The 14,263-nt window shown below is 40.3% G+C and overlaps 1 protein-coding gene across 6 annotated transcripts in view; it reads left to right on the top strand.

Annotated features, from left to right (window-relative positions):
• RBFOX2 (RNA binding fox-1 homolog 2) overlaps positions 1 to 14,263 on the top strand; it is a 287,489-nt gene that overhangs the window by 73,605 nt on the left and 199,621 nt on the right. The gene's annotated exons all lie outside the window — the stretch shown is intronic.

Here is a 14,263-nt window from a genome sequence, read left to right as displayed (position 1 = left end):
GGACTACTGATGCTCTGGCAAGAATCAAGGCAGTGTAACAAATTGTACGTGTAGTTATGAAATTCTTCACTGCTACACACTTGCAGTTAAAGATGGAAAAAAAAGCCAATTTCACTTAAGAATGTCCTTGATGAAGCAGGAAGAATTATTGCTCTTATTAAATATCCACCTTGATTATGTATCTTTTTAATATTCTGTGTGACAAAGTGGGTAATACATGTAAGGCACTTTTACAGACCGAATAGGAAGGTTATCTCAAGGAAACACTTTTGTGATTGTTTGAGTTACTAGCTGAACTAGCCACTTTTTTCGTGGAACACCATTTTTACTTAAAAATCAAAATGACTGGGGCGCCTGGGTGGTTCAGTCAGTTGAGCTTCTGACTGTGGCTCAGGTCATGATCTCACCGCTAGTGAATTCAAGCCCCGCGTCAGGCTCTGTGCTGACAGCTCCAGGCTGGAGCCTGTTTCTGATTCTGTGTCTCCCTCTCTCTCTGCCCCTCCCCTGCTCATGCTCTCTCTCTCTCTCTGTCTCTCAAAGTAAATAAACATTGAAAAATAAAAATAAAAATAAAAATGACTGAAGGGGCTCTTGGGTCGGTTAAGTGTCCAACTTCGGCTCAGGTCACGATCTCATGGTTCACAAGTTTAAGCCCCGCATTAGGCTCTGTGCTGACATCTCGGAGCCTGGAGCCTGCTTTGGATTTTGTGTCTCCCTCTCTCTATGCCCCTCTCCCCACTCATGCTTTCTCTCTCTCTCTCTCTCTCTCTCTCTCTCAAAAATAAATGAACATTAAAAAATACTTAAAAAAATGACTGGCTATTGTTATTTAGACTTGTGTATTTGGCATAGATTTTATTAAAAATGAAGGAAAAAAATAGAAATAAAAATGAAGTGACCCGATTTTAAAGGAAGACAATGACAGTATTTGTTATCAGTGATAACATTTGAGCTTTCAAGGAAAATTCTGGTTGAAATTAGAATTTCAAAAAACTTGTGTCCTGGACAGTGGGCTTGATAGCTCTAGTACTTAGACTTATTCTGATGATACTGATGGTGATATTAGTGAATGTCAATTTTTTTCGTGTTACATAATGGGATATGTCAACATATAGAACATTTTAAAATTTAATGAACCAGCATTTTATAAATGAACCATGCATAACGTTAAATAATCACGATAGGTAGAAATTCATTCAAAATGCAAGACAGACCAATGGATTTTGATATAATAGAGAATGAAGAAGACTATTATAATACTCCTGCCTTTTCCAAATACATATCTATGGAAGGCCAGATTTTCTTCTTATATTTCAACCAAAATAACCTATCATGACAGATTGAATGCAGAAGCAGATAGGAGATTCTAGCCATCTTCTGTTAAGTTGGATGTGAAAGGTATTTGCAAAAATGTAAGACAGTGAAACTGTTCTTACTAAATTTTGTTTTTGTTTTATAAAATGTAGTTCATTTTCATAAAGTATTTTCATGGTAACATAATGTTTATTATTGGTATTTTAAAATGGATTGACAAATTTCCTAAAAATTACTCAGTTTTAATTTTTAATAGGCAAATACCAATTTATAGCCCACATAAACAAAAGTTCTTTGGAAGCTTTCATAATTTTTTAAGAAAGTAAAGAGATCCTAAGACCAAAAAGTTTGAGAATTGCCACCCTACCTTTTTTTTTTTTCTTAATATATAATGGTTGAGATCTCTTAAATATGTCACGAATGGGTCTTGACCCAGAGCTTAAAAACGTACTGAGCTAGAGTTACAGGGATTGCCTTGTGAAGGGAGTTGGACTTTGCTAGATTTTACTTAGGTTGAATTGATGTGGGAGAACACCCTAAGGTGTGAAGTAAGTTGAGTAAAGTTGATACCCGGAGATAGCTGTTTGCAGTAATTCTGTGTAAACCCCATTTACATCTTGCCTTCTGTGAGTTCCCCCTTGTGATTTCTTCATGCCTTTCTCACTCCATTATCACACCAAGTACACTTGTTCCCTCTGGGCCTTAACATTTTATTGCATGATTCATGCCGTATTTATTTACATGCCTCTCTCTCTTACTGGACCAGGAGTTCCTTAAGAGAAGAATTAGTGACCTATTTGTCTTTCTATTTCTACCATGGTACAAGACCCATGAAAATCCCTTAATAAATGTTTGTTGAAGAAATAAATAAATGGGGAGGAAAAAGGAATGACCAGGTAAGGCCAGATTTAGGGTGTTAGGAGCTTGAACATGGAAGCAGTGAAGGGCCATTAGCATGGGAGTGATATGGGCAATCTTTTATGAAATTAAACCTGGCCTTCCTTGGTAAGAAAATTGGGAAGAGGTGGATGGCGGCTGCTGGATGAGCCAAAGAACTATTATTATGGTAACTTAGGCTTGACTCAGGTGATGCAGGCCTAGATTAGGTGAATGCTTTTGTCATAGATAATGAAAGACACATATCCTGAGGAATATTTACAAAAACATAAACATAATCACACCCATGCTACCTAACATTTATTGCATACTTATAATATCCTGAATACTGTGTTAAGGACTCAGTATGTATTATGTCATTTAATTTCCACAGCATCCTTGAGAGGTACAGTTGTTTCCATTTTTTTGATGATTAAGTAAAAATAATACATGTTCATTGTTGAAAAATTAGAAAATGCAGATAGGCAAAAGAAAAATAGTGTGTATCATTGTAAATCGAAAGTCAACACTGAGAGACATAATCACTGAATATTTTGGGATATATCCTTTTAGACTTAAGAAGAAAAAAGTGTGTGTGCTGATATATGACTGCATATAGGGAAACCCTGAATATCAGGCTTTATGCTGTTTCCCCATCGAAAGGATGGGCTAACCTAAATATATAAACTTTTAGGGATGTTGACGAGGCAAATGTCTTTAAGATGTTAATTTTATTCATGCATATCCAAAATAATATACAAAATTATATAAGTAGAAACATTTTATCTTTTGGGGTTTTTTGAAGATATTTAATACATACTCTACTATATCAGTATCTGTATCTTTGCTTAGAACCATTTGAAGTCTTCAGACAGCTTTCTAGGCTATATGGGGAGATACAGCACGCATATCTGTTATAAGTCGCAGATGATTTTATTTCAAGCTGTAAGTATCCATTCAGATGACACCAGGAAGGTTGGTTTTCTTTATTTGTGCTATATTGTATACTGCATTGCTCAAAAAAAGTTTTTTTTCAATTAAAAAATTGAGTTGAAATTCACCTAAAATTCAACCTTTTCAAATGAAGAATTTGGTGGTATTTATTACGTTCACAGTGTTGTGCAGCAACCACTCCTATCCGTTTCCGAACATTTTCGTCACCCCCAAAAGAACCCCACACCCACTCAGCAGTCACCCTCCATTTTCCCTTCTCTTCAGCCTCTGACAATCATCGGTCTGCTTTCTGCCTCTATGAATTTACTGTTCTGCATATTTCATATAAATGGAATCATACAATATGTGACTTTTTGTATCTGGCTTCTCTCATTTAGCATAATGTTTTCAAGGTTCATCCATATTGTTGCATATATCAGTACTCTGTTTTTCTTTATAGCTGAATATTCCTTTGTATACATATTGCCACAGTTTGCTTATCTGCTCTTTAGTTGACGCACATTTGTGTTGTTCCTGCCTTTTAGCTGTTGTGCATAGCACTTTGATGAACGTGTGTATAAGCATTTGTTTATCTGTTTTTGGTTCTTTGGGGAATATACCTAGGAGTGGAATTGCTGGGCCATATGGTAATTCTATATTTAACTTTTTGAGGAACCACCGAACTGTTTTCTGTAGCAGCTGAACCATTTTATATTCCCACCAGCAGTGTACAAGGGTTGGTTTGTCAATTTATTTTTAATGAGGAACACAATAAGATGGGGGAAAGTAAAGAGAAAATATGTGTGGCCTTTGAGTTTATTAGAGCTTTTGTATCTCAGATTTTGCCTGACGGACTTATTAAATATTTAACATCACTTCAGCACTGAGAATGAAATTTAGCGTAGGGAAATGTATCTAATCTATTTTAAGTGGTAGCAGACTAAGAAGTGAAGATTGGAGAAGTGAAAGAAGGGAAATTTAAATAGACTTGAAATTCCTTGAAGGCAAAGGACCTATTCAACTTTGCGTCCTCTGTATTTAGTAAAATGCTTTGGCGTGTCATAGGTTGTGCTGGATTTCCCCAAGACTATCCTAGGTCCAGCGATTTATTTATTATGTATGTACTTGGAAATACAGTTTGGTTATCATGATTGAATTTTAATTAAAAAAATAAGTTAGAACTGAATGGGTTTGTAAGGAAATTGAAGAACTGGGAGTGTTAGCCAGTCAGGAATTGATCCCAGCAGGGTGGATTGCTAGATTGTGTGGAGCACCCATACATATGTCACAAGAGGCCGAGTTGCTTTGGTCACCTTAGAGCTAATCGCATTGATTTTTCTCTCGTTGAATGCTGGAATGGATTCATAACGTTACTAATTGTTACCTAGTGTTTGAACACCTTCAGGTGATGCGGGATGGCCATTCGGCACGTATTTTTAAAGAACTGGCTTTAACATAAGCTAAGAAAAATCGATGGTTGTTTATTTGGAAATTTGTTACTTTGTAGGAATGAGTCCCCTAGACTGATTGAATTTCTGGAGTCATTTGCGACTGATAGACAGGGGGGCGGGGAGGGAATTCTTGTGGAACTTCCTCACAGTGTGTTACATCCGAGAGATTAAGGAATTTGGCCAGAGTCACACAGTTAGAAGGTGGCACAGCCGGCTGTCTCACTCCCAGAGTCCATGCTTTTTCTATTGCTCATGAGCGGAGCTCCTTACAGCGGCAGTGAGCAGGGTCTGAGGCATCAACAGCTTCCATGATTTGAGAGTCCAGGGTTCTAGGCTGTAGGTTCTCTTTTCTGGCTGATTTGTTGAATGACTGTGGGCAGAGTACTTCTCTTTCAGGGTCAGTTTCCTCAGCTGTAAGAAGAGGGTTTTGATTGGTTATCTCTTTGAACTCTGTGGTTGTTCTTGAAAAGAGGACGTGTTAGTGTGTTCCAAAGGTGGGCTGCCAGGACCCAGTAAATCCCCGTGTCAGCTTTTAGCATGAACGTATTACTTACACTGGGGCATTTTTATTTTAACTTAGAAAAGAAAAAAAGAATATGGTGTTTGGGGTGGGAGGTGGTGAGTATAACAAAGTACTATCAGTTGTCTTGAGTGGGATGTAGAATAAATTATGTCTTACTTTACTGGATCATGAAACTTGGTTTACCAGTTACCAGTTGCATTTATGTTGGGACCGTGTTGTTAGATACCGCCAGATTCATATCCCTTCTAAGTCTTCATCTTATCTCTGGGTACCTTGAATCCTATATGGCTTGGAAGCAGAATGATGCCCTGTGATTGCTTAGCAATCTGTCTTCCTGAGCCGAAGATTCTTGTTGCTGGGATTGGTTTTTGCATGCCATAACATATGGAATTTAGGTACGTCTTCAGTTCCCGTGGTCTCCCCTCCCATGTCCATACTTGGAAAACAAGTTACTTTGGTTGCAAAACAAGGTAGTGAAATATCTTAGGAAACTCGACTCGCTTCTTTTTCCAGCCAGTATGGTTTAAATCAGTCTTCCTTCCATTGTTAAATGTGCATAGGGTAATGTGAGGTTCATTTTCAGCCACAAATAAGTCTGTGAAAAATCTGGACTTGTTAGCATTGCCCAAGTTTTGTTTGTAGAGGACAGCTTTGTTTCTTTCCTTTGCTTCTTTTTACTTTTCCTCTCCCCAGATTGCCTGGTGGCAGGAATTTACTTTGTTCCATTCTCAATATTTTTCTTCCTCTTTCATTTGGTGAAATGGGTTTGATTTTGCTAGACACGAAAGACAACCAGGTGCGTTTTGATTTTTTTTTTTTTTAAATAATTGCTTGATGTAACTTCATTGTGCATTTCCGGTTTTCTACACCCTGCCTCTAGACAGTCCTCATCAGTGATAGAAACCAATGAGAAATACCCTTGTAATAAATCTCTGGATGTTGAACACACAATCTGTTAAGTAGGTGAAACCAGGGAAGTTTGGCAGAGGGTGTCCTTCATAGGCTCCTGTTAATATTCATGGATCATTCCATTGCTTAGAGGTTATGGCTAAAGTATTCTATCACTACTATGTTTCTGTATGAATGTAGGGATTTTTTTGATCTTCAGTGTTGTTAATTTCTCCTAACACTTCTTTTTTAACTGTATTTTAAAAATGCTTAAGGAAGGGCACCTGGGTGGCTCAGTTGGTTGAGTGTCCGACTCTTGGTTTCTGCTCAGGTCATGAACCCATGGTTGTGGATCAAGCCCTGTGTTGGGTTCCACACCGAGTGTGGAGTCTGCTTGGGATTCTCTCTCTCTCCTCTGACTCTCTTCCCTGTGCTCTCTTCTGTTTCTGAAAAATAAAAGTAAATGCTTAAGGAAACAGTACCTTTTGCTTTTCAAAAAAGAAAAAAGCAGATATGGTGTCTTTCAGAAAAAAGAAATGTGTGTTGTTTTTTTTTTAATTTAAAAAAAAAATTTTTTTTTTCAACGTTTATTTATTTTTGGGACAGAGAGAGACAGAGCATGAACGGGGGAGGGGCAGAGAGAGAGAGACACAGAATCGGAAACAGGCTCCAGATTCTGAGCCATTAGCCCAGAGCCTGACACGGGGCTTGAACTCACGGACCGCGAGATCGTGACCTGGTTGAAGTCGGACGCTTAACCGACTGCGCCACCCAGGCGCCCCTAATTTTTTTTTTTTTTAAGTTTATTTTTGAGACAGAGACAGAGCATGAATGGGGAGGGGCAGAGAGAGAGGGAGACACAGAATTGGAAGCAGACTCCAGGCTCTGAGCTGTCAGCACACAGCCCGATGCGGGGCTCAAACTCATGGACCGTGAGATCATGACCTGAGCCGAAGTCGGAAGCTCAACCGACTGAGTCACCCAGGCGCCTCTGAAATACCGTGTCTTTTAAGCATGCATCAGTCAGTCACGGTGCTGAGGTGTGGTCCTCCAGTGAGCACCCCCCCCCCCCCCCCCCCCCGATTCCCACACACACTGTTCTAGAAGATCTTCTGGAGGCCTGACGTTTGTTGTTGGTTATGGGATCAGTCACATTCTCTTGTAATTATTATGAGTTTGAGCTCGCCAAGGCAAGGATACCAACACTGTGCTTGTCATAAGGCGATTGTTCAATCACAAATACTGAATAAAGGAAGGATTCTTTGGCTTAAGTGGATTTTTCAAACATAGGTGCATGTGGGAGCTTCTAAGCCACCTGTGAAAGAATACAAAAGTCAGGTGCAGTTTTTCTTCTCTCGGTGTCCACTCTACACGCATGATCCACTGCAGTTCTCTATTTGACCATTACTTAAGGAGCCTTCTGTTACAGGCCTGCTAACCAGAAGCTTCTAAACAGGTTTTCTTGCTGACCTCTAGTCACTAAGGATTCTTGTGGTTTGTATTTTATTTCTTATATCTTCTTCTTATTTTTGAGCAGCCTCTGTGCCTACGCAGAGTCCGTTTTGAACTCTTCCGGTCTTGCTCGGCCAGAACGTTTGCTTATGTAGGCCCACGCATAGCTGCTGAAGCCTGTTCTCTTGGAGTTTAACACGTCCAATTTCTAGCCTGTCCGTTCCATTAGCCAGCCTTGTAATTCCATGTCTACTTTAAGTATCAGTTATTATTTTCACACTGATTAAGAACTCAGATCTGCACATCTTGGACCGTCAACATTGTCCCAGGGCCAGAGGAGTGTTCTTTACTGTGGTCACGAGGCAGCAGAGGTACTGGGTACAGAGTTAAGGCCTAAGTGTGAAGGCGCCTCAGCCACTGTCATTAGCTGTTTGGCCTCAAGCAAATCACTTAATCTTTCTGAGATTCAGTTTAGTTATCTGTAAAATGAGGGTTATAAAACCTATTTTCTGCACCATGAGGACTAAATAAGATTATATGAAGGTGTTTTTGGAAGTTATAAAGCACTACGGAACACTGGCAATGGTGACTTTTTTTAGTTCTTTATAATGTTCCAAGCAATATGTGGATTTTACATTTCGTCAAATTGAAACAATTCAGATAAAGCATGCCCTTTCAGCCTTCCACAGATCATACTCTTCTCCCTAGAGGTAACCCCTGTGCATTTATTTACTTTCTAATATGCATGTAGAAATAATACCTCTTAAAATGTTTTTTTTTAATATTTATTTTTGAGAGAGAGAGAGAGAGAGAGAGAGAGAAAGAGACAAAGTGTGAGAGGGGCAGGGAAAGAGAGAGAGGGAGACACAGAATCTGAGCTGTCAGCACAGAGCCCGATGCGGGGCCCAAACCCACAAACCGTGAGATCATGACCTGAGCCGAAGTCGGATGCTTAACCAACTGAGCCACTCAGGCACTCCTGTAGAAATAACAGCACGCTATTCTGCTGTCATTTAGTATGACTTGAGATAGTTCATAGAGGTTTTATCTTTTTAAAAGCTTGCACAGGGGTGTCGAGATCATAGAATAGCATTGTTTCTCATTATTAACGGAGACTGAGGTTCTTTCCAGTTTTTCACTGTGAGAAACAGCACCGCGTTGAAAGTCTTTGCACACGATTCTTTGAGCACGTGTGCAAGTGATTATCTAGAGTGGCTGCACAGGTCAGAGATGTGAAATTACAAGAAGGTATGTGCATTTAGCATTTTAATGATTATTGTCAAATTGCTTTCCAAAGCAGTGGTCTCAATATACTTCTGTTCTTACTATTAGATGTGAAGGTGCCTGTTTACTCTTCTTCTTGCTGACTCATGATGTTTTCATTTTCATTTTTGCCAGTCTCAGGAGTGAAAAATTATACCTCAAATCCAAAAGAACGTTCATAGACAGCATGGTTTGTGAGTGTAAACAGAAAGCATAACTGGAAACAACTTAAAAATCTATTAATAGGAAAATAAGGCTGGTCAATAAATTGTGGCATAGTCGTAAATAAGATAGGATACCAAACAGTCCCCGTTAGTGAAATACAGTAACTGTGTTCATAAGGGGAGATGAATCTCATGGTTTCGAGCAAAAAAAGGAAATTGCTGAAGAACGCGTACAATAAGATCCATTTTTATAAATTCAACAATATGCAAAGTTAATGCATTTTGGAGGGACAGATTTGTACATGATAAGGTTAAAAAGGTGAGCGAGCCTTTGTCATTAAGTGTAGGCCACTTTCAGAGAGACGGAGTTTCTGAGAGCTGGTGAGTTCCAAGGAGCCTTATCTGAGAGATGGGGGAGAGAAGAGCCTGACCTTGCTGAGAGGCCGGTGAAGGAGTGAATCCATTTCCTCTGACATATATCTGTGCAACGTATTATATTTGTCTTTGCTGTTAAAGTTTATTTTCTTTTTTTTTTGTTACTTGTTTTGAGAGAGCTAGAGAGAGAGTGCGTGCGCGCAGGGGAGGGGCAGAGAGAGGGAGAGAAAGAATCCCAAGCAGGCTTGGCAGCCTGGAGTCCACCATGGGGCTTGACCAGAGATCCAGACCCGAGCTGAAATCAGGAGTCTGACGCTCAGCCAACTAAGCCACCCAGGCGCCCTTTTGCTGTTAAAGTTTCTGACAATACCGGCTTCTAGGAATGTGACTTTTTTCCTTATAAAAAGTTCTCTGCATTGCTGAACTCAAGAATAGAGTTTATATGTGGGGTATTCTCTGGGAGTGATGAATGTTAATTTTGCTTATTGGTGTTTTCCATTTTCTTTTTTTTTTTTTTTTTTTTTTTAGTTTACTCATTTATTTTGAGGGAGAGAGAGGGCAGCATGAGTGGGGGAGGGGGCAGAGAGAGAGGGAGAGAGAATCCCAAGCAGGCTCCTTGCTGTCAGCACATGGAACGAGGCATGAGGCTCAATCCCACATTGACATTGTTACCTGAGCTGAAATCTAGAGTCAGGCACTCAACTGACTGAGCCACCCAGGCATCCTTCCATTGCTTTCTTAAATATTGTGGAGTGGTTATTACAAAAGAGAAGTTGATGAAATGGAAATAACAGGGGCTTTGGAATCCAGCAGACCTGGGTTGATAGTTTTTTCCCACTTAGTACCTATGCTTTATTATCTCCTTCTCTTTGTTGTTTTCTCTTCCTCTTCCCTTCCATCCTGAAACTATACCTGGATTTAATGTTCAATATCTAGCAGTTATCATCACCTTTATCATCATCATTGTTAAAATTTATAGGGAATGATGTCGAATTAAATTATAGAATCTAGAACAGATAAGGCACTTGTAGATTTCAGAAGAGCCCTGTTCTTTTTGTCACAGTCTAAGCTGTATGTCTCCCCTGTAAAAATTAGTGTGAAAGTAGCTAGATTGCCCGTTATTACTATTATTAAATAACAGGCTGATTGACATAGAACTCACAGACCATGGGGCTCCTGGGTGGCTCAGTTGGTTGAAGGTCCAACTCCTGATTTTGGGTCAGGTCATGATCCCAGGATGCTGGGATTGAGCCCTGCATTGGGTTCTATGCTGAGTGTGGAGTCTGCTTAAGATTTCATTCATTCATTCTCTTTCTCTCTCTACCCCTCCCCCCCCCACCCACCTGACCCCTTCCCCACTCTCACACTCTCTAAAATTAAAAAAAAAAAAAAAAGGGGGCACCTGGGTGGCTCAGTCAGTTAAGTGTCCGACTTTGGCTCAGGTCGTGATGTCACAGTTCGTGAGTTCGAGCCCCATGTCAGGCTCAGAGCCTGGAGCCTGCTTCAGATTCTTTGTCTCCCTCTCTCTCTGCCCCTAACCCACTTGCACTGTTACTCTCTTTCTCAAGAAATAAATACACGCTAAAAAAAATATAAAAAAGAATTTGCAGACCATAAATCTCACTCTTTTAAATTGATTTTAGTCGTTTTTAGTGTTGTGGCAGTTTTTAGTATAATCATCAAGTTGTGCGTCTGTCATCACTAATTCAAGAACATTGTCACTACCATAGACAAACCCAGTACCTGTTACCACTCATTCCCCATTCTGCCCTTTTATCCCCTAGAGCTGCTAATCTCTTTTCTTTATGGATTTGTCCATGCTGGATATTTCATATAAATGGAGTCATACAATTTGCTGCCTTTGTCTGTTTTTTTTCCCCCCACTTAGCATGGTGTTTTCAAGATTACCTGTTTGTCTCAGCACTTCATTCCTTTGTATTGCCCAGTAACATTGTTATGAATGTATCATACTTTACTTATGCATTCAGCAACTGGTGAACATTTGGATTGTTTTGACTTTTTGGCGATTATGGAATAAAGCTGCTTCGTACATTTCTGAACAAGGTTTTATGTGGATATGTGTTTTCAGTTTTCTTTCTTACACCAAGTGGAATGTCCGGATCATATGGTAACTCTGTTTTAACATTTGGAGGAACTGCGGGCCTGTTTCCAAAGTGCCCGTACCATTTTACCTTCCTGCCAGCAGTGTATGAGATTCCAGTTTCTCCACATCCTCACTAAAGTTTATCTTGTTCCCGTAACGGGTGTGAAGTATTTTCTCATTACGGTTTTGATGTGCATTTCACTAATGACTAAAGATATTGAGCATCTTTTCATGTACCTACTGGCCATGTGTACATCTTTGGAGAACTTCCTATGGAAATCCTCCGTTTTATTTTTATAGCTTTTTTTTTTTTAATGTTTATTTATTTTTGAGAGAGAGAGAGAGAGAGAGAGAGAGAGAGAGACAGAGCGTGAACAGGGGAGGAGCAGAGAGAAAGGGAGACACAGAATCTGAGCTGTCAGCACAGAGCCTGACGCGGGGCTCGAACTCATGAACCGTGAGATCAGGACCTGAGCCAAAGTTGGACGCTGAACCGACTGAGCCACCCAGGCGCCCCGTTCTTTCCCCATTTTAAAGTTTGGGTTGTCTTTTTAAGAGTTCTGTATGTATTCTGAATACAGGCCTCTTATCAGATGTATGACTTGCCGTATTTTCTCCCATTCTGTGAGTTGTCTTTTCATTTACTTGGTGGAGTCCCCTCTCACTTTATTGAAGTATAGTTGACCCATAACCACGTATAAGTTGAAGGTGTACAAGGTTTTGATTTGGTACATTTATATATTGGGAAGTGACTGCCAGCACAGTGTTAGCTAACACCAGCCTCATGTCACAAAATTGCCATTTATTTTTTATGGTGAGAACATTTAAGATCTGTTTTCTTAGGAGCTTTTTTTTTTTAATGTTTATTTATTTTAGAGACAGAGAGACAGAGCACAAGTGGGGGAGGGGCAGAGAGAACCGGAGACAGAATCTGAAGCAGGCTGAAGGCTCCGAGCTGTCAGCACAGAGCCCGACGCAGAGCTTGAACCCACGAACCGTGAGATCATGACCTGAGCCGAAGTCGGACACTCAACCGACTGAGCCACCCAGGCGCCCCCCCCGCCTTTTAATGTTTATTTATTTTTGAGAGGGCGGGGAGGGGCAGAGAGAGAGGGAGACAGAAAATTTGAAGCAGGCTCTGCACGGTCAGCACAGAGCCCGATGCTGGGCTCAAATTCGCAAACTGTGAGATCATGATGTGAGCTGAAGTCGGATGCTTAACCGGCTGAGCCCACCCGGGCACCCCTTCTTCTTCTTTTTTAAAGTTTAGTTGTATTGAGTGGGGGAGGGGCAGAGAGCGAGAGGGAGAGAGAATATCCCAAGCGGGATCCCCGCTGCCAGCACGGAGCCAATGCAGGGCTCCGTCTCTCACAAACTGTGAGATCGTGACACGAGCCAAAACCAAGAGTTGGACGCTTAACCAGCTGAGCCACGCAGGTGCCCTGCAACTCTCAAGTATATAATATGGTATTATTTACTATAATCACTATGTTAGGCGGGAGATTCCCAGAATTGATGGTGTCCTTTGAGCCCCAGAAATTGTTAACTTTGTTAAGGCCAATTTATCTGTTGTTTCCTTTGTCACGGGTGTTTTTGGTGTCATAGTGAAGAAGCTGTTGCCTAACGAGAAGTCGTGAAGATTTACTTCTGTGTTTTCTTCTAAGAGTTTTGTGGTTTTAGGTGTGTGATCTGTTTTGAGTTAATTTTCTGTATGGGATGAGATAGCGTTCTAACTTCATTCTTTGATACGTGGGTATCCATTTGTTTCACCATTTGTTGAAGAGTGTTCTTTCTTGCTTCGATTTTCTTGGCGTCCTCTTAAAAAATCAGTTGATTATAGTTTTAAGGGTTTGATTCTGGACTCTCAGTTGTAGCCCATTGATCTGTATGTCTATTCCTTAGGCCAGTATCACACTATGTTGATGACTGTAGCTTTGCAGGAAGCTTTGAGATCCAGAAACACGAATCCTTCTGCTTTACTCTTCCTCGGGATTGTTTTGGTACCTATAATTTTTCAAGGCTGTTATCTTTGATGTGCTTTCTCTGCGGAGACTTCATTTATAAACATCCAGAACAGAGACTAAGGAATCAAAAAGGAGAACTTGGATTGTCTATGATTGAATCAGTGATGGATGGCAAAATAACTTCTGCTTGTTGAGCTCCATGTATGTATTTCTGCATCCTTTCGTGTGCCCACCTCGTGTTAGACGCTGTGCTAGATTGCAGGGAAACCACGGTGAACACACAAGGTGTCTCTGCAGTGGGCTCATGTTGGCTCCTCGATTTCATGTTTTTGAAAACAGGGCGGGTATTTGATAACCACAGGTAAGGATATAATCACAGCGGATGTACCATTGGTTGGAAAGTGCTCTCTTGCCATATGTGAACGTCCCATCCGTGAAAATTCTTACCTTGTTAATCTGCTAGTCTGAATGAAAATATAAATGGATGGAAGAAGACGATGAGCGTCTTCCGGGGAGCGGTGTTGAGCACGTTGAAAAAAATTACAAAAGCATATTCTCATTTACACTTTTATGGGCACGTGTATCTCTTCCCATTTAAAAGTTCACTTAAAGACAAGGGCCTTGTGTCCCTTACCTTTCTTACTGATGACTGTCAGTCACTTAACAGTACTTGAAAAATGTTAGGTGTTCAGTACGTGTTGACTGAATCATTGAATGGGTCAAGCCATGAATGAGTGCTCAGATCATACCACCTTATACTAATAGGGTTTGCATAGCTTTTATTGACTGTCATTCTTGCCCTTCAGGATTTTGATTCAGTGGTTAATGTGAAGATGAGACACTCACTATGGTATACTGTTACAAAAATCTGATCAAGGCATATGTCATATGAAAAGGAAATTGTACAAATAGCCTCAGTGCATTTTAATTTCTACATGTTCGGAGTCACTCGGGTC

This window comes from Prionailurus viverrinus, chromosome B4 (genome assembly GCF_022837055.1).
Source record: "Prionailurus viverrinus isolate Anna chromosome B4, UM_Priviv_1.0, whole genome shotgun sequence".
NCBI lineage: Eukaryota > Metazoa > Chordata > Mammalia > Carnivora > Felidae > Prionailurus > Prionailurus viverrinus.
This window is presented reverse-complemented; position numbering and strand designations above follow the sequence as displayed.